Source organism: Ictidomys tridecemlineatus, chromosome 1 (genome assembly GCF_052094955.1).
Source record: "Ictidomys tridecemlineatus isolate mIctTri1 chromosome 1, mIctTri1.hap1, whole genome shotgun sequence".
NCBI classification, from domain to species: Eukaryota; Metazoa; Chordata; class Mammalia; order Rodentia; family Sciuridae; genus Ictidomys; species Ictidomys tridecemlineatus.
Genome location: NC_135477.1, coordinates 56,883,392 through 56,904,385, shown reverse-complemented (window position 1 = coordinate 56,904,385; position 20,994 = coordinate 56,883,392). Strand labels below are relative to the sequence as shown.

The window sequence follows — 20,994 nt, the reverse complement described above, 5'->3', positions numbered from 1 at the left end:
TCTGCAAAGGGGCGTGTGGAGGAACAAGTGAGTTTAGCTGTAGCATGCACCAGGCACTATCCTACTCTAGAAGGTCCTGTTCTCAAGACTCAACCGTGCTGTTCTGCCTGGAGTTGTACGGCAACCCTAGGAGTCTTGGCAGGTAAAATTGTTCAGTTTCCTATCTGAGCATTTCTGGGGCAGGCACTGTATTCCCCATAGGCTTAGGATAATAGCTTGCACAAAGCATGTGTTGATTATTATCTTTTGGTTAAGTGAATGAATTTGGATTTTCTTTGAGCAGGAAAGGCACAATAAATAAAATGTAAAGGCAAAAGAGAGGAGAAAGTTGGCTTTGTTTGTCTCTTCCCACACAGCATTTGCTGGCAGACAACTTAGATTCAAGTTATGGCAATAATATTTACTAGCCATGTGTCCCCTATGAGCCTGAATTTCCTTGTTTGTCAAATGAACATATCGACTGAGTTTTCTCCCTCAGAGGATGATTGGAAGATCCAAACAGCATAATAACTGTGTAGAAATTGCCTTAGGAGCATATTTCCGCAGCTCAAAATGACAGCTTTGACTATTGGTCCCAACTCCCCATCCTTGGGAATAGGATCTCATGGTCAAACATTCATATAATGTGACCCAATACCTACTTGAAAATAATGGATCAAATTGATGATGAGCACTGGACCCAACAGAACCACTTAGAACCCTGCCTTGGGAATTTGGAGGTGTCCTGAGAGGGACAGTTTCCATTGTCTGAAATTTTAACTTGGAATTGAGGACAGCATCCTCTCCCAGCCTCATTACTCACTGAGTGGCTGAAAATACAGGACTTCCAAGAAATGAGAAACACATGTGTAAAAAGAATCAGAGAATAAAAGTGATGAAAAAGTGCTCTGTGGGTTCCTGAGTCCCTGCTGCATCTTTGCTCTTGGGGGCTCTAAGACATTCTTGTATCCTTATAATAAATTCCCACTCATGCCTATGCCAAATCAAGTTGATTTTTGCTTCTTTAAGTCAAAGCATTAAAGATTTTTTTTTGTGATGCATCTTCTAATATAATAATTTCCCCATAGGTTTAAGTATAGCCAGGGAGCTTCTTACCTCACAGAAAATCTCTGTATTTTAAAATTAATAAGGAGTAGAGGTCCTTTTTGGACAGTTTTGATCCAAAGCCCAGAATTTCTAGCTATGCCACTGTCTCCTCTTATTCTCTCTCAAGGTAACAAGCATCCCAAACCCCAAATGCTGTCTCCATGGTGATCAAGATTCCCCTATAGTATCAGCCTGGCAAGGGCCACAAAATATCCATGCCCACAGACATGTGTGGTATGCTGAATTAATGGTGTGGGGAAGTGTCAGGAAAGGAAACAAGGCTACTCTTTTTCATGCAATTAATGACTTTTGTTTCTGTCTACCTTTTGCTGGTACAGCAGAACAAGGTGCAGCAAGTCGCTACAGAAAATTAGCTGCAATTTACGTAATATTTCAAATGCCCTGCCAGTCACTTGATTATGAGATTGAAAGGAACATTTCATTTGGAGATTTGCAATTTTCTGGTGCTATTGGCATTACACAATTACATTTCCCATCATTTATCACGTTGTGAAATACCAAGACAAATTTGCTTCTCCTTACATTTATCATATTACAGGGGAATATAGAGGCAGATTTAGCCAATTGCTTTGCATCAGACGATGCCCCTTGTTAGCTGGGAACATTTAGCAGCATTTCTGCTCAAAGATCTCTCTTGAATATATTCTTCACCAACAGGATTGTTCCTGCAATTACTTTGAAATTGAGATTTGTCTCCTTACCCGCAGCATTGCATTCCAAAAGGAGGAGCTGAGGCCTATTTGACTTTTTTTTCAGCAGGTGCACAGAACGAACCAAAAATGACAACACTACAAAGGGATTTCCTTTCCTGAGAATCTGGAAACAACCGTGTCACAATGGGGCATTTAGGCATAAGGCCAGGTGAGAGCTTTACAAATGTGTAAGCATTGACTTGCTCTATCATATTTACAGCTCCTTAAAAAATTTAGCTTTTAAACAAAGGTAACTTAAATATTTAACGTTAGAAGCAGGTAAAGAGCCTGAGGAGCTTTGCACACACAAAATTCTCTGCAGGCCATTAGGTACTCTTTAGCTCATGGGCTGACCTAGATTTTCCTTTCCTCTATAAAGACGGTATTAAAAAATAATTCAATCTCTGCCCCTTGGTGTAATTGAGCCTTTCAAGTAATTTGTAAGTAGCTGGCCCCTGCATCAGAAGCTTATGCTTGTCAAAAGTAGGTGCATTCCTGAGCCCCAGCCTAAGCCTACAGAACCATGCATGCCTCCTGGGGCCTGAGGAAGCTGCATTTTAAACAAGTGCTAGAGGTGATATTGTTAGGCACACCAAATGGTTGCTTGCATTCCTGGATGATCATTAGAATAACTCAGGGAGATTTTGAAAATTCGGATTCTCTGGCTGCACCCCAGACAGATTAGGTGAGAGCCTTTGGGACTCAGGTGTCAGACAGTTTTAAAGGTCTCCTCCACTTGATCCAGGGCAAAGCTCTGTGTGGAAACCAGTCCTCACCCACAGGCCTGTCAGCTATCATCTCAGTCTTCAGTGAAGCATTTCTGAAATAGGGACCAGGGGAAGGAAGCCTTAACTCCCGAGGACTCAAGAGTGGGCTGTGGCTTAAAGGTCTCTTTAATACTGAGATCGCTGTTGTTCATCAAGCCAGGTTCAAGGCTTTCACTCCCTGTGGAACTGTTTCATTTTCTCTGACTCTGACCAGGTCTCGGGAGGAGGACTCGGTTCGGGAATCAGGTTTCCCCTTTCTCTCCACAGTCACATTCTGTTTTAGTGTTTAGAGGTTTATTGTGATCTGAATTGATATTTCTTGCTAATTTCATCTAAATTATCTGTCTCTCCCTTCTAGGGCACAAGCTTCATGAGGGCAGGACTGTGTCCACCTTTTGCCTAGAAGAATGCCTGACACATGCTAGGTATCTGATGATTGTTGATGATGGAAAAAATACGTACCTTGCCAGTGGAGGGTCAGTAATTAGGAAGGTCCAAGAGTTCTGCCTGAAATTTGATCTGGACAAGGAAATTAGCATGGCTTTTATATAAATGGATGATCAATACCATTCTCTTCTTTAGCTTCCACTGTTATCTTCTCTTGTTCCCCACTTAGTCAGTAAGGCGATTGGAAGGCATACCTTCAGAATAGCTTAATTTATTAATTCAGGCCCACTACTTGATTCTTATGCTCCCAACCTGTTCGGGTTGTTCAGTGAGTCTGTTCAGGTCTGGGTCACAGGGTTCAGTGCTTACATTAAGAGACAACTTCACCCCATGCTGGCTCTAAGATCATGTGTTTGCACTGGGGATTTAGGAGTCATGGAGGAGCAAAGTCATGCATGCATTGATAAGAGCAGAGGTAAAATTCTACTTTGGGTTTGAGAAATCAGCTGGGATGATGAAAATTAAGAGACCTCCAAAAGTTCTCTCTGACTTAACACTGAAAGGCCTCAAATGTGAGTCATGTGAGAACACTCGGTATTTAATTTATAGGACCTGATTCATTTTAAAAAGGGTATTACTGTATCGAGCTGCTGAGTAAACGGTCACTTGAGACTTCAGTGAACAAGCTCTCTTTAAAGAATAGGGGACATTTTTGCTGTGAAGTTATAGAAAATTGCTTAGGGAAAGCTGTAAAGCATCCTGTCTTCCTAGGGACCTGACATGGTTAAAGACTGCGTTGGGAGCCTCTGGAGACCAGGAGGGAGTGAGGACAAGGTAGAAAAAGCCTAAGGGACTCACCTGGTGATGGGAAGGTTCCCAGAGGACGAGGCTGTTCCTCTAAATCATAACATCAAAGCTGTAGCATATCAAGATGAATCTGGGCTCCTGTGAGTATCAGAGGCCTAATTTGGGGGTTGGAGTGAACCATGGTATCACTGGTGACATCTGTGGTCTACTGATGGCTGGTTCAGTCTTTTGAGCAGATGGGACTGATCAGTATCTCCTTTCTTGGTACTGGAGGAGAAGCTAAGTCATGAGGTGTCAGAGCCAGTGTGAGGTAAGGGTAACTATAGCTCCATGACCAGGCAGAATCCCATACCTAGAGTTGTCTGGATTTAGGAAATGTATACCGGTTCCATCCTACCTCTGCTGGTGGGGCTGGACACCCACAGCTGCCAGGCTGTGTTCTTAAGTAGCCTAAAACTAAAGGGACTTAATATTTTGGGCTGGGGATAAGTCAGTGTGGATGCTGTTGCTGTTTGCTCCCCTACATCTGGGAATCCTTTCACAGTCACTCTGGTGCACCCCTAAGATCCAGAGCACTCGTGCAGAGTCTGAAACCCTAAGGACCTGTGTAGACATGTGGTTGGCTGATCCTGGACAACCAGTCTACCGCTCTCCACCTCACTGTTTTAGTGAAGTTCATCACTGGTTGGGAGGCAAGTGATTCCTTATAATATTTAAAATTCATATTAAATAAAGAAAAAAATTCTTTCTCATTGTCCTCATTGCCTTTAGGTACTCTGCTATATTAAAGTATGGTTTAAATGTGAACGCTTGTGCATTTCTTACCTCCTTTTTTTCCTTCTTTTGGTATTGGGGGATCGAACTCAGGGGTGCTTTACCACTAATCTACATCTCCAGTCCTTTTTTTTTTTTTTTGAGACAGGACCTCAGTAAGTTGTTGAGGCTGGCCTAGAACCTGCAATCCTCCTGCCTCAGCCTCCTGAATCACTAGAATTAGCCACAACATATCTGTTTTCAGACCTGTCAGACCAAGATGCCAAATCAAGATCTCAGGACAAGTGCATGACTATTGCTATTCATGCTAGGGACTTCACTGCTCTCTGATCAGTTGTTTGCCTTTTTGTTCATTCAGCAAACTTGTATCAAACTTACTGTGCCTCAATTAGGGTGCTGAACACTGGGCTTGGAGATGAAAGGCACCACTTCCCATCAAATAGCTTGCAAGATGGGGTACAGTGTGCTGGATGGAGTCAGGGAATTTAGGAGTTTGGAACTGAATAATGGCAAGCTTTACATATTTCCAAGTTCTCTTACATAAACAATCTCATTTAATCACTGAACATGTCCAGGGGAGAAATTTACACACGATGGAAATAGAAGCTTTGCACAAATGAAATAAACACTTCAGGTTACATGGTGAGCGACACGGTGAGTGCTCACACTCAGGACCCCTCACTCTGGGTATGATGCACTTGTGACACACATCAGCAGCCCCCAAACTCAGCCATCCGATGTAACCATCTACACACATCTATTCCGGTGCACATATGCATACGCACACACACTTAAAGTTATTTATGAGAGCATTTCACAGGTGATCATTCCTGAGGGGGGAGTAGGAGAAGTTGTTAGCAACTGTACATTTTGCTAATGAGCATTCCCAGAGCTGAGGATCACAGATCTGGGTTTTTAGTCCCTTCTGAAATGGCCTCTCACTCTCCATGGCAGCATCCAGGGTTCATCCAGGGCTCACTCCAGCCTCCAGTCCAGGTATGCAGAGGTCAAGGTCTGCAGTAACAGATCTTGGAACTGTTGTCAGGACTGAAGCATGAACTTCCTCTCTCTGAAGAATATTGCCTGCCAGGGAGGTAAAAGTAATTACTTGTCCCTGCTAATTGAGTTTTGAACTTTAAAGTGGAGGTTCTGACTTAGGTTAACATGGCATGGGCCAAGTTAAAATTTTAACTTAAAAAAAAAATAGCAATGAACTTCAGTGCTTGGAATGCAGCAGGCTAAATTCCTCAGGGCTGGAGCCAATTTTCACATCTTCTGCAGGCGCTGACCTCCCACAGAACAGTCTTCAGGCATGCCTGTCTTGTAACCTTGGCTAATGCAGAAAGGTTACATTACTGTAAAGCAGGAAGTTGTTTCAGTCAATTTCATCCTGCAGGAGCCCCTGACTCAATGAACTTCTCATCCTTAGTTTTGGAGATTTTTTAAATTTTTTAAAATTTTTTCTCTATCTTTAATATCTAAAATTTATAGACTGCTTCTATGTGTTAATCACTGTTCTAAGAAAAACATCTAAACTAATTTCAATCTTCAGAACTATACTGTGTGACAGGCACTAGTTTCACCATTCAGCAGCTGAGTTAGCTGAGGCACAGAGAGGCTAAGTAATTTGCCTGAAGTCACAGAGTTTGGAAGGTAGGGCCAGTATTTGGAGTCACATGGTCTGGCTCTACAGTGTTTAGGTTGAGGCTCTCAGGGTATTGCCCAGAATGGAGTTCCTGTGTGACTTCTCCTGCCAGGGTCTGGATTCCACAGTGTTTTGAAACCTGAATGAAAAGCTGGCAAGTGCCTGGCCTGAGTTTGGCATGTCAGCTCCTAGCCTGGGATGCAGGTGTCCTGCAGAGGGTGTCCTTAAGAAATAATCTATAGCCAGGCACGTGGTGCACGCCTGTAATCCCAGCAGTTTGGGAAGCTGAGACAGGAGGATCGAGAGTTCAAAGCCAGCCCCAGCAGGTACTAAGCAACTCAGTGAGACACTGTCTCTAAATAAAATACAAAATAGGGCTGGGGATATGGTTCAGTGCTCAAGTGCCCTCGATACCAACCAACCAACCAACCAACAAACAAACAAAAAAATAGAAATAACCTAGAAGACTTAGTCTTTGGGCAGGAATTGATATCAGACTATTATGTGATTGTCTCAACAGGCTCCTAGTCAACTTGCCATTGCCCTGTCCCCAGATCTTTGGTGGAGGCAGGAAGGCCCTGGGGGAAGATTGAACATCCTACTTTGAAGTATGGAGTTCCAGAATATTTTCTGTTGATGGAAGTGTGCATGGTTTATTTTCCAAACAAGCCATAACTGGACATGCAGGGCACTCACATCTTTTCTCACTGGAGTGGTTTGGGTGTGGCAGAGTGGACTAAGATGACTGGCTGCTTAGCTTTCTGTCACTAAGTTGGGATTCCCTGGCCATTGTAGCAATTGCTATGATTTAGCTGGCATTAAACCTGTTGTGAGAGTTGAGGGTCTTAAAGGGAAGATGTCTTGCCACAAAAGTTTTTCCATTTGAAGATATTTTCTTCAAGGGGAATTATCTTTTGGTAATTTCTTAACTTTTGATAAAACTTCAAAACATTATTATTAAAAATCAACCTTGGTTCTAAAGTTCTGAGTGAAGGCTTATTGTTGCTAGTTGAGGGAAGACTTTGGAAATGTGAATACTTAGTTCCTTGGGGCTTCTGTTTCTTACCTGCAAAATGGTGGTTATGATATCTACCTCATGAATTATTGAAGTATTTATGCTCAGTATATCTTCAACAGAACAACAACAACAACAATAACAACAACTTCATGTGCAATTAGACAGATACAGCAACATTTCCATTCGAGACAAAAGCCTTTGTAATTTGCTCTCATTTGCAACATCTCCATCCTCCTAAGTGTTTTCTTTTTACCCTGACTATTCAAACTGGTTCAGTTAGATACAAAGATGTCTCTGAAGACCACGGGACTATTAATGCCCCGGCTTAATTAAATGACAAGTTCAATTTCAACAACACTGATTTACTTGCTGTGGGAAAAGTGCCAAACCTGGAGTGCGTTTAATTGAGCAAAAGTGATACCTTGTTTATTCTTCACCTACCAAATGGCTGTGTGTGTGTGTGTGTGTGTGTGTGTGTGTAAGAACCAATACATTAAAAAGTAGAAAAATATAACAGTACTGGTATAGGTCGATTTGGATCAGAATTTCCATGTTAGGCTGCTGAGGATTTTATCCCACTGTTTGCATCTCAAACTGTGGGTGGCAGCAGAGACTTGGGAAATATCTTACGTGCAAGTCTAATTGCTTTTCAAGGCATATTAATGGCAAGGAAATGATTGCACATAGTAATAAGTCAATTGGGTCTTCATTTTTGAACTGCACTTGGCTTTTCTTCATGGTTTCTCTTGCATTCTTGTGGTCAAAAGTGATAGAGAGAGGGCTGTGGTCTGGGAACCTTACTGACATGTTGTCTTTTAACAGGCTTTTCATTATTTAGGCCCATAACCTTCCTTTTATTGGAGACCACAGACACTCCCCATGGAATACTTTTCTTTTTGATGATGCTTTTTGCCTGACGTCTAACTGGCACATCTTCCAGCTTCCTTTGAACCCCAAGGTGTTTCCTAAAGCAAATGAGGCCTGACCCTGGAGTGCCTTGTGCACAGGCCTACCCCCCCGACATGCAATGACCAAGGTCTTCACAGCTCCTAGGATTAGCGTGAAGTTGTTCCAGGCACCCTGGACCTTTGACTTGGCCTCTAGTTCCAGGATTGAAGTGAAAGAAAATCTACTTATTATCTACTAAATATTCTTTCCTTGAACTATGTAAAGCAAGGATGCTTTCATGGGTTCATACAAGATGGGCAAAAGTTAAAAATAGTGAAAAACTATTACTGGTGGAGATGGGGCAAAAAGTATCCTCTCATATATGATGGGAAATATCCAATTGAATACACAAATGCACAGATCTCTTAACTTACTCCTGAAATGCCATGCCAAAAAGGAAATCATCAGGACCCAAGAACGCACATAAAAAAAAAAAAAAAACAATAAGAAAATGGCTATGTTGACTTTGATTCATCTACTCCATAGACTATTATGGAATCATCAAAAAGCATGAACTGGGCCAAATTGCTGTGTTGGAAGTTGTTCTGGAAGATATTAAATAACCATGTTTAATAGTCATCTTTAAAAAGTTAAATAACCACAAAGCATTGAATTCCATGTATTTAATACTTTTCCTTTTGTTTTTATTCTCCACACCCGAATTCATCTTACAGACACAGTCTCTTAAGGTCAATGTCAGCGTAGAAGTAAGGTTTTCTTTTTGAGAGATGATTTGCATTTGCTTCTGCAAGTCATCTTCAGGGGGTATCATTAAATTGAGGCCACTTTAAACTGAAGTCTATTGGTGAGGTTTTATTTGTTAATCTCAATGGTTGTGTGAATTCAGGACTCACATCTGTGTGGTAATTAGTTTATAAACAAATTCTCAGTTGATATTTTCCTTTCTCCTTTCCACATTGCCAAGGTAGAGGCACAAATGTTTCTTTGCTATTTTCCGTAGAAATTTAATTCTTATTTAACCTTGTACTGAAATATAGCCTTTGATTTCCTGGTTATAAGTTGGGGCTCCTGTTAGACTTTTTTTTTTTTTTTGGTACTGGGGATTGAATTCAGGGGCACTTAACCACTGAGCCCACATACTCAGCCCTTTTTATTTTTATTTTGAGATATGTTCTTTCTAGATGGCTTTAGGGCCTTGCTAAATTGCTAAGGCTGACTTTGAACTCGCAATCCTCCTGCCTCAGCCACCAGAGCTTCTGAGATTATAGGCATGTACCACCATGCCTATCATATCATTTTTCTTTCTCAGTGGCACATAACAAAATGGTGAATCTTATGTGTTGATAAATAAATATATATGTATATATGTACATATATATGCAATATATACATATATGTATTTATCTAATTATATTATGGGACCATAAGGATACATATGGGAAAGTACATATGTGATTATTAACATGGGTTATGTGAATAGTGCAGGGTGAAAGAGAAGAGAGTAAAAGGGAGTGATGGAGATTAAAAAATAAAGAATAAAAGAAAGGTTGCATTCCTCTGTACATAAGCTAAGATCCCATTTATGTGAACTTGTGTCTCTGTAGGTTTGTATACCCATGAAGGAATCATGGTAAGGCTACTTATGATCCAAGTGATTCATGTGCATAGTTTGATGCATGTTTTCCTTTCCCATGTAAGATATTTGAAAAGGCTGCTTGAAACTGGCTGACAATGTCTCCTGGAAAGACAGACACCTTCTTAAAAGATACAGTGAGTCACTATGGGCTGATCCAAAGATTCTCTGTCTGTGCTATAAGCCTGGGTTTTCCACATCAGGTTGGGTGATATATAGTTATCTACCTTTTATGACCATACATTCTAGGAATGTATTTATAAATTATTTTGCTATGATATCTCCAGATGGAACTCTTTAGTCCTTTAGCTATCTATGTTTCCATGGAAGTAGAATAATCATTTCTAGAACTGAGGCAGCCTTGGAATGACAAATCAAGGCTTAGTTAGGGCTCAACATAATGCCCATTCAAGTTATTCAATTTTGAGCTTTTTTCCCTCCATTCTCGTTCCCTATCTCGGTCTCTCTCCTTTTCTTCTTTCTTTTTTTTTAAATTTATATATGACAGTGGAATGCATTACAATTCTTATTACACATGTAGAGCACAATTTTCCATATCTGGTTGTATACATAGTATATTCACACCAATTCATGTCTTCACATCTGTACTTTGGATAATAATGACCATCACATTCCACATTTCTTAGATATTTATTAGGCACTAACTATGAACTAGATGTTGTGTTAGGGCCAGGGATACAAGTCTCAGCCTGGAGATCCCCAGGCCCTGTCTAGGGGTGGAGGTAGGGCACTTAGCTATTTCTTGTTTTCCCTTTGCAACCTCACTGACATTTCCCCTGGCAGCCAGGGCACTGCAGTGAACCTCCTCCTTGGCCAAGCCCTGCTGCTGCTTCTTCAGCTTCTGCAGCTGGAGCCCTGTGGTGAGGACCACTAACTCTCCTCTGGCAGTGATTCCCATTGCTGTTACCAGTGGTTTCAATTTTCTATCTTTCCTTCACACCGTCACTAGGATTGGTGGTCGGGGCTGCCTCATGCTGTAGAGCTGGGCATTCACAGCATTTCCACCTTTTTGTTTGGTCCTGTTCAGTTTGTCCCTCACCCTCTAGGGGAGCAGGGTGTCTCTGTTCACATGCCAGAGGGACTCTTCCTAAAGAGCAGCCCAAACTCATGCTCTGTTTCCCTGCATGCAGACCCATTGCCCTTTCATCCTCAGGTTCCCTCTCTCTAACTCTATCTCAATCTCTCTCTCTCTATCATCTATGTCCTTGCCCTTTATTCAACTGACCTTTCAGGAAGTCCTCAACTTCCCAGGTCAGAAAGTAAGGCTCAAAGAGTAGAAAAATTGAATATCAGAGAACATTCCTCCTGCCTTCAAAATCTACTGCCCTGTTCTAACTTGGTACAGTTTTCTACATCTTCTATTTCATCAGAGAACAATAATTTTAAGTGGTTCCATTTTTCTCAGGTTACTTAATACCTATCATTCATTTATTCATCCATTCAGATAGCAGGCTTATAGAACATTCTGCAAAGCCCTGTAGTGGAAAGGGGATGTGGCTTCTCCAAGTTCAAAACTTATGTGCATGAATAGGATAAACAATCACGGAAAATTATAGTGTATAACTGAAAAAATGAGCAGTATGGACATTGGTGGTAGAGTTCACAGAACAGCGCAAAATGGTCTAGGCAAGAAGGTTCAGGAAAGGCTCCAGGGGAGATATTAGATGTGGATCTGGTCTTGCAGGATGGAAGGATGGATTTGGATTCTAGATTATTTTAAATGTTTTAGACTTCCAATAATATCTTTGACTTTTATCTAAAACCCTGACATGACTCTGGGGAGAGAAAAATCCAGAGTGTTTGTTTCCTCTGGAATCTTACCCATTACTTGTCCCCCAGAGCTTGTTTGCTGTTTCTGAGTGGGCGGTTCAGCCCTGGGTTTTGCCTGAGTAGATGGCACAGATGCCTTCTGCTCTGTGGAAGGTTCTGTCCAGTGGGGGCAGGGTCTGTGATTCTGCAAGGGTACCAGGTTGCTAGGCAGAGAGCTTTAGCTGACATCCAAATTTAGGCTGTTTTTCTTTCTAGCATGTTAGCTGTGATTTTAAAATTAATTCTAAGACCAAAAAAATATAGAAACACTGCATATTTTCCCACTAGAAATGATGTGAACAATGTTTTCTATGGAATTCCAAAGACAGTACTTCTAACAGGGTGGTAGAAGAGGAGGGTGTTTGCATGACAGTGGGAAGGAAAAAGAAAATAAAAGAGACTAAGGAGGAAAAGGGAAGAATACCAACCCTTCTGGGAGAAAGTACATGTTATTTTTCTCTCTTCAGCTCTGTCAAGATCATAGTCTCAGAGAGAATATCCTTCTTGACTCGCGTTCTTTAATGCATTTCTTGTATTTGTTAGAAGAAATATTACAATTTCATTGAGCATTTATTTCCAGTTGGAGACTTCAGATTCATGTCTATATCTCAGGCTCATTCTTGGGTTCTTGCTCATGGAGTTACACAGGTGGATAGATCACCTACATTATTTAAATTGCTATTTTCCTCTCACAATATTTTTTTCTGCTGAGTGCATACATTTGAATCTGTATTATTAAATCTGTATTTGACGCATTTCCACTGTAATCAATTACAATGTAGTTGTTTCAATTTTTGAGAGGGTCACTGACCCCTTTGAGAATTTGTGGAAAACTGTCAATCTTTCCCTGAGGGAAAAAAAAATGTAACTATGCATTTAGGTAAATAAAATCCAGTATATAATTTCAGAGCATTCATAGCCCATTTGTAGATGCCAGGGCTAACAGTGGTGTCTTGTCAAAAAATCAACTGCTTCGGGCCTGGGATGTGGCTCAGTGGTAGAGTGCTTACCTAGCATGTGTGAGGCACTGGGTTCTATTCCTGGCACCACATAAAAATAAACAATAAAATAAAGGTTTTGTGTCCGTCTACAACTACAAAAAATAAATGAAACAAATAGTTAAAAAATTGAATGCTTCCTCCTATCTGACTTGGAGAGAGTTGAGGGAGTAGATGGAGAGCCTCAGCCATGGGAGATGCTAAAGAAATAGGAGTTCAATTACATTGGCAGCTCCAAAGTCCTGAGAGGAGGCACAGTGTCAGGGACCCAAGTTGCTGGGAAATCTGAACTCCAGGACATCTGGATGGGCATATTACAGCAGGGCTCCCTTTTCTGCAACCCAACCCAACCCAACCCAACCCAACCCAAACCAAACAAAAAGGCTGCTCTATCCTATTGCCCATCCAATTCCTTTTTTTTCTAACCACAAGTGTATTGTCTCTGACATTTAAAGGAATGAAGACTTAGACAGTAGTGATATCTTTATAGAAAGCTACTTGAGCAGAGTGTCATTTGGCATTGAATGCTTTGGTCAACTTCTATTTTTCTAGATACAAATCCTTAAATGGTGGCCTACAGGCCAAATCTGGCTCGCAATTGAATAACTGTTATATACAGACCATGTCACCCACAAGGGCTAAACTATTTACTATCAACTTTTTACAGAAAAAGTTCTTCCAAGTCTCAGAACGGGGGGAATGACATGGATGGAAGTTAGGAGAAACAGAAAAAGATAAATTGAGTCTCAAAAGAGTAATTAGTACTTATGAGCAGCTGGAATACAGAAAGTGCCCATGAACCTTTGAAATGCAAAAAAAAAAAAAAAAAAAAAAAAAAAAAACAATCATTAGTGAGCAACCCAGCCCATGTCCCTGGCTTTTGCCATTGTCCCTAAAGCCCTTGGTCCATGCCCTTAACCCATACCCTTGTCTGCAAAAAAGTATCATGAATAGAATAAGTGCTCAAACTTTGGAAAAACCGGTGTAAAGTTGTATAACTGTGCCCTGGCTCCACCTATAGTCCTGCCTCTAGCAACTGTCCCTCCATAAATATGGACACTCTAACCAAGGGGTTGCTGTCTCTCCCTCCAGAGATAGTCCATTCACATTTTCCCTTGAATGCGTATTCCTTGCTTTACCCCTCAAGTTTCTCACTCTTGAGATGGTCCATATTCTCCTTTGAATATGTTTCTGCTTTCCTAAGAAAACCTCTGTCTCTGGGAAAAGAAAGAAATAAAAGAAAGAAAGAAAGAAGAAGAAGAGTTCTTCAACCCTTGCTCCTGATCATTAAGCAACTGTTTTAAGCCCTCCCTTTCCATTCAGGAGAAAATACATTGGTTAGGTCAATACAAATGTCCATTCTGTTTGATAGTTACATTCGCATCATAAAATGATAAGTTGCCATTTTGGCTGAATACAACGGTTTCTTGGATGCTTTTTACCTTGAGTAGAAAACCTTAGGTCTGATTATCACTGGAAGATAACTTTTGTGTGAAGTTGAGGGTTACACTAAGACTGGAGATTAATTAAACAATTCTATGCCCCTCGTTGGTGACCCATGGGAGGTGGAAAATGGTCTGGCATTCTTTGGAAGGATTTTTTCTACATTTGAGGGAATTGCTGGTCTTTAGATACATTGTCAACTTTGACCCCTTGCTTTCACAGTTTAGACGAGGTTGAAGAGTCTGAATGATAAATTTAGCTCTCTCTTTTTTTGTAATCTTGCTTCTTCCTTTTAGAAATATTCAAATGTGGCTGGTGCCTTTTGTAGTCATTCAAACCAGTGCTCAATTAGTAAAAGTACAATAGATCATGGATTCTCCAAATTGGGCTTGCAATTACTTCTCAGTTTATTCATCCCTCCATTTCCCCAAACTACCTTCACTGGCTTAGTGTAGATTTGAGGACATATGTTCCTGTGATCATAATTAACAGAAATGACTATGGGATATTTACATGGTACTTTTAAAATATTTATGGACACAATACTAATGGCATCTAGTAGTTTACTCATTGCATTTAAAAATTCGAGCAATGTATTATTCATAGCTGGTCAGAAATTCATAATGCATGAACCCCTTCTAGTATTCTCTTTGCTTGTGTGCTTGGCTTTCCAAATTCCTGAGGTTGTCCCTGGGAAATTCTAAATCTCCATCGAATGCATAAATACATCCCAATCTCATGGCCTCTCTCTGGGTGGATATGGCTTTTTCTGAAGAGCTAGGAACAACAAGCATGATTCTATCCATTCCTAGAAAATCTGGGCAGTGTGTTAGAAGTAAATGCTGTCACTTGGATTAAGGGATGGAGACACAGACCATTTGAATGGAACACATAAAGAACATGCCTTTTCAACACAGTGGAACAGGGTGTGAAAGAGAGATCCCCAGTACTAGATCAATCAGCTGACCAATCAGATTTATTGAATACACATTTGGACTCAGCATGGGGCTAGTTGTCATAGCAGATCATTTTATATCTTGTTTGTACAATTTGGGTCTTCTGCCATGTTGAAAAAGACATTATCAGTGAGTTTTCTTGAGAATTAACTGTAAATTGGGAGGAAGTAAGCAGAAAGGAGTTATAAGGTGAGGAAGATGTATGGGAGGAAATACTGAGTTGTCATTTGAAGGTAAGTATCCTCTCAGTGTAACACCACAGATTTCTTACTCAATTCCCAAGATGTTTTTGGGGGGTAATGAATTAAAAAACAGCAATGTTCTAGATATACAATAAGTTTTGATGTTTAACAAAACCATCAATACACAAACCACAACCCCAGCTCACCAGCATAGTGATCAGAAGCTGTTTCTGTGCTTTTTAAATGCAGCTGGAAATTAAACAACTTGATGTTGGTGCTGTTGAAAAAGATGCTACATCTTGAACCAAAATTATCAAAATATAATATCATGGGATGAGGATATTTTAAATGATACTTAATAAGAATTCTTTAAAAGAACAGCATAAAAATGAAACCCAACAGAGGACCTAAGTCATAGAATTGTGTGATTACTCAAAAATTATCTAATATACCTATCTATTTCTGTAAACTGGAAACTGATGACCAGAGATACAAAGTGTCTTAGCCTGGACACAGCCAGTTCAAGGCACAGCTGAGTAGGAATCTAGGTATCTGGATTCTCAATCTAGCTCTCTTTCCACTTCTTCTTTTTAAACTTTCACCTTCAGTAGAAGAAGCAAAACAGTTAAGTTATTGCCCACCCCTGCACTCTTGGTTAATTAGTTAATTAGAGGTTGGGGAAATCATATGAGAGAAAAACATGGAGTTCTCTCACTCACTTAGATGTTCTTTATTCAGTAGCATAAATGTTCTCAGAAATTGTAGTTTGGGGCTTTGAGCTTGAGAGAAAGCCAGAATTTCTGCTGCCAAACTCTCAAAAAAAAAAAAAAAATCTATAGCCATTAACTGGAACCCAGATGCTGCATTAGCAGGCTACACCAACAGTTTAATGAGGTGCCCCCGAACAGGGTGATCAATAGGGAGTTCTGCTGGGGGTGGCACATCTCCTCAGAAACTCACCTATTCTCAAAGACAAACGCAGAGGGCATGGTGGGCAGTCAGAGAGGCAGGGTGAATTAGTGTCAAGGAACATCTTTTATTCATGCAAGTAATACATCAGAGGGAACTGAGTGTGGCTTAGTTTTTTTTTGTCACAGAAATAAAATGAGAAGCACTGGAAAGTTGGCACTTTGTTAAAATGCCATTTATGAGTTGTGCAGTACCTATTCTGCACTCTGTGCCATTCTGTCTGCTTTACTAATGAGTCTGTTGGTGAGTTTAGGGGGTTACACATCTCTGGGAACTTGGTGGAATGAGGCTCACGGTAAGGCAGTCTAGTAGTTCTTCTTTTGCAGGTGGAAGACTGAGGAGTGATTTTTAAATTTCTGAACTAGTAGGGGGCAAGTATGGGGAGCTTGGCTGTTGTGGAACTGGAGCTCTCCCAGCACTTAGAGTGATGGATTTGTGCCAGTGAACAGTAGTGGAAGACCTCCAGCTGACCCAGTGGCAGTTACAGAACTATCCCCTCCCTTGACAGGCAGCGGCCCGGATGTGGGTAGGTCACTGCACGGCATGTTTCTAGGCTCAGTAGCTCATAGCCAAGGCTGGTGGGACTCAGAGACAAAAGAAATCCACCACTGATTTCACCATTCATGTCTCTGTCCCCTTATTTCCCTCTTCTTGGAAATGGTAGTCATAATACCTTTCCCACAGAGCTTCTGTGAGGAAGAAATTAAAGCCTACTCTAGTTAGTGTGCTTGTCTGTGGCAGTAAGAGGCCGGCTGCTAGTCAACCCCTGGTAAAGTTTCCGTGGTGTTATAGTTTGGATCTTGAGTATCCTTGTGTTAAAGGCTTGGTCCCCAGGGTGATGCTATTGGGAGGTGGTAGAATCTTTGAGAGGTGGGGCTTTGCGGGGTTGAAGTCACTGGGGTTGTGCCCGCAAAGGGGATTGTGAGACTCTGGCATTTTGCTTTCTCACTTTGGCTTCCTGGTCATGAGGTTAGCAGTTTTGCTAACTGCATGCTCTGATGTGATGTGCTACTTTACACAGACCTACAACATTGGAGCCCCACAGATTATGGACTAAAACTTCTAAAACTTTGAACCAAAATAAACCTGTCCTCTTAATTATCTCAAATATTTCAATATGATGATGGAAAGTTGACTAAGACACTTGGCCTTAGGAGCCTTGGTTCCTTCACATGCAAATTGAGGCTCCGTGGAAATTGCATCATTTACATATTATAACTATATGAACCTTGCAGAGAGAGAGGGAGGGAGGAAGGGGAGAGAGAGTTTAAATAGTGCAGGTGCCTACTCACGTGCCCACTCAGTGAGCATAAAACACAAGTAAGCAATAGTGGGAGGTATAAATCTAATATTCTTCCAGTAGGTCTCAGTTGCTACATTCTATACATGGTGTGAATAGTCATAAGCAGTATGAATCTGGTGTTGGTCTAAGTGTAATTATGTATGGATATATATAAATAATGTAATAAATGTATATAATATATATATATATATATACAGCACACACATATGTATACATATATATGTGTGTGTGTATGTATGTGTGTGTGTGTGTGTGTATATATATATATATATATATATATTCCCCCCCCCAACAATATGACACCCAAACATAACCAGCTACCAATTGAATAGTTCATCAAAGAAGCAGCCTCCTCTTCTAATGCGGTCACAGTAACTGAATGATGGTATTATGCTGATCTCCAACAAAATTATCTCCCATGGTAGCTTTGGCTATGGCTGACTTGTCTTTTCCTCCGACTTTAGCATGTAATCCCGAATGAGAACACTTCCCTTAAATGTCTCCCAGCCAGGAGAGTTGTTATGTGGATCAGGCAAGATGTGAAAGTACTGTGAAAAGGGCCAAAGCTGAAGGCAGATGCAAGATGTTGTTTTTCATAATTTCTTGATTACAACTTCTCTTTCAGGTTTTGGGTATATGGATCCAAGTGGGTTTTTTCATTTTTGTTTTCTAGGACTTGATTTTTTCCCACCAAGGCTACCAAAACTCTCAGTGGACAGGATTATGGGAGATCTTTGGGGGTAATCGCCACCTTGCCTTTGGGTGTCGTTAGAGGACAGGGATGAGAGAAATCTGTGAAGCACTCCAATCAGGGATCAGGGATGGAGTCTGGAAATTTAGAGGTTTGATCTGCTCCATAGGTGAATATGAATATGTTAGAAAAACCATAATGAAAGGGATTAATTGTGTGTCTATGTTTAAATGAGAGTAAAAAGAAGCAAATATTATTCTTGCATGAAACTCCTGAAAAGTCTCATTTATTGTTAATGTCCACTGTATTTCTAGTGCAGAAATGCAATGTTGGAAGCCAACAATGTCTTTTCAGGTGTTTCTTACACATTTCTAGGTCTTAGTGATTCTAGGTTCTAATGAGGAGCATATAACTCATTTGACAAGTATCAGAAAATAGCTATTTTCCAATTTTGGAAGTTTTAGTGGTAATTTGAAAGTTCTTTTTAAATGAATACAGAACAAAATAGCAATGGTACCTTTTCAGAGATGAGCAGGCTAGTGAGAAAAATGATAATTTGGATTTGGATGATTTTGGAATTTCCTTCTTCTTTTTTTTTTTCTTCAAAAACTTTCCAAAAATCTTCAGGACTCTGAAAATTTTGATATTTAACCACTAACAGGACACTTTCAGGGTTGGTGGCTTTTAAAAGAAGTTCAGGTAGTGTCTGTCTACTAAATTGGGCCTTTTGAATTCCTCATTGGTGTAATTCTTTCCTGAAAAATTTTTGGACAGAAAATGGATTTTCAAAGACTATTGTTGAGTCTCATAGTGATTTTGGTACACTTGGGAAAGATGAAGCAAAACCAAAAGAAAACCTCTAGGAAGTAGGGAGTGTGTTACAGAGCCAGTGTAGAGCTGAGCTTAGTGGGAGAAGGAAATAACGATTGTAGAGAAAAACTGAAGCCACTTTAGGAGACAAAGTGGATGCAAGGAGCAAAAATGGACAGGACTCGAACCAGGGTGGAAACCAGTGTCAGAGTCAAAGGCCAAACCAGAAGGTGGGCAATAAAGCCATAGTTCTGGAATAGTCTAGGACTCAGGAGACTTCTCTACTAAGTTTCAAAATAATAGGACATCATAAGAACTGGGTTCACATTCTGGCTCTTCTACTTGCTAGCTATATGGCTATGATCAAGTTACTTAAACTTCCTGATCTTCAAATTCCTTATTTATAACTTTTGTTAATGATGAGGTGCATGAGTGAGTGTCTGGTATAATTACTGCTCATGTTAGTATTATTACCATATGGTCCTCTGCCTCACCTAATAAGCCCTGGGTATGTGGGTAAAGCCAGCTTGAAAGGCAGACCTGGATTGGCCAGTCACTCTGCTCTTATTAGAGTTGGCTTTCCCACAGGTGACTACAATACCCTGTCAATCAAACCCTGGCGGGATACTCTCCATTAGTGAAGCCTATACAACTGCTCCTCATTTGTCTTCATTTTCTCGGCATCATGACCTGCTTGATTTTCTCATTAACGGAGCATTTGCTCAGGAATTATTTTCTAGAGGAATTTAGCCACTAATCCCCATTATGATAGCAAAATCAACAAGAAGCCCCCCTGTGTCAGTCAGGGTCTCAGCAGGAAACAGATGGCACACTTGAATTGGATGATTTGTGGAGAGTGGCATAATTGAGGAAAGCAAGGCAGGATGTAGAGATACTACTCAGAGAAGTACAGAAAATGGGATCAACCACTGAAATGTATTCTTTCTATCCCAACCCTGAAAAGAGAAGAGGAAGACAGGTTATCAGAATCTAGAGATAGTGAGAGAACTCCCCTGCTTGTGTTGTAAGCTCTGTTTGAAGGATGGAAACCATTTGAGGCAACCCTGTATGGAAAGAGCTAAAGGAATAAATAACAAACTTCTTTTTCTTTCTTCCCTCTGATCTCCAGCTTGTGTTCCCTCTTGACCAAACCCAATGGAAGGCAGAGAGCAAAGGAGTTTGAGGACTCCACCTGTGCAAGCTGATCTCCCAGACACAGTGTAGAGTGGAGATGGGTGGAAAGCCAGTCTGGAGAGACACAGAGAAGATACTCTGCTCAGCCATTCTTAGAGGTCCTCAGCTATTCAAGTGTAGCCAGGGTAAGTATGTTGGATCTAGCAAGTGATGTTTAAGATATTTAAAAGGTGATTGCAAGATATTTGTTATAAAAATAAGTTTATTGAATCCTGAGCTACCTTAGAGAACTCAGTGATACCAATTGAGAATCAGACAGACCCGAGTTCTGCTCTGGGTCTACCACGTGTTATCTCTTATATGCTCTTGATAAGTGATTTAAATCCTCTCAACCTTAGTTTCCTCACCTGTAAAATGGGACTAATGGTACCTCCATGAGAGTTGTCACAGTATTAAATGAAATACTAAGTGAAAATACATCCAAGTGGCCTCCACACTGTATACCCATATTGTAAAAGAGGGAACAGAGAGACTGTATTTGCTGTCCTTTTATTATCAAAGAATTATGTTCTGTTCCAGGTGAAAAATTGCAACTCTGGTGAGCACAAACTCGGATACGTTGAAATCTATGTGGTGTTCTGTTAAAATATGGCTTTGGTCCTCATTGGGGAGCCTAAAAAGTATTATTTGAAGTGAAGATTGTGTATTAATTTATACCTATGGAATCCTTGTATGACATTTCCAAATCTGTCTGTAAGATAATGGCTCTAAATGGTTTATAGCTTTAAAAAAAATCTAATAAATATAGTAACTTTGTACCTCCGTGTAATGAAAAAAGAGATGTTTTGGGATATATCATTCCTCATTGAAATGCATTACTGTTTCCCACAAGCATAAATCTTAGAACTGGATATCTTCTGTAGGCTCATTTCTTATAGG

At 40.5% G+C, this 20,994-nt stretch overlaps 1 long non-coding RNA gene across 1 annotated transcript; it reads left to right on the top strand.

The window, feature by feature from the left end:
- The first annotated feature begins 1,607 nt into the window (after positions 1 to 1,607).
- On the top strand, positions 1,608 to 20,879 carry LOC120885627 (uncharacterized). Its single transcript, XR_005728344.2, has 4 exons — positions 1,608 to 1,968; positions 2,925 to 2,991; positions 20,051 to 20,240; positions 20,635 to 20,879. It is a non-coding gene; the product is annotated as an uncharacterized LOC120885627 (long non-coding RNA).
- Positions 20,880 to 20,994: the final 115 nt, after the last annotated feature.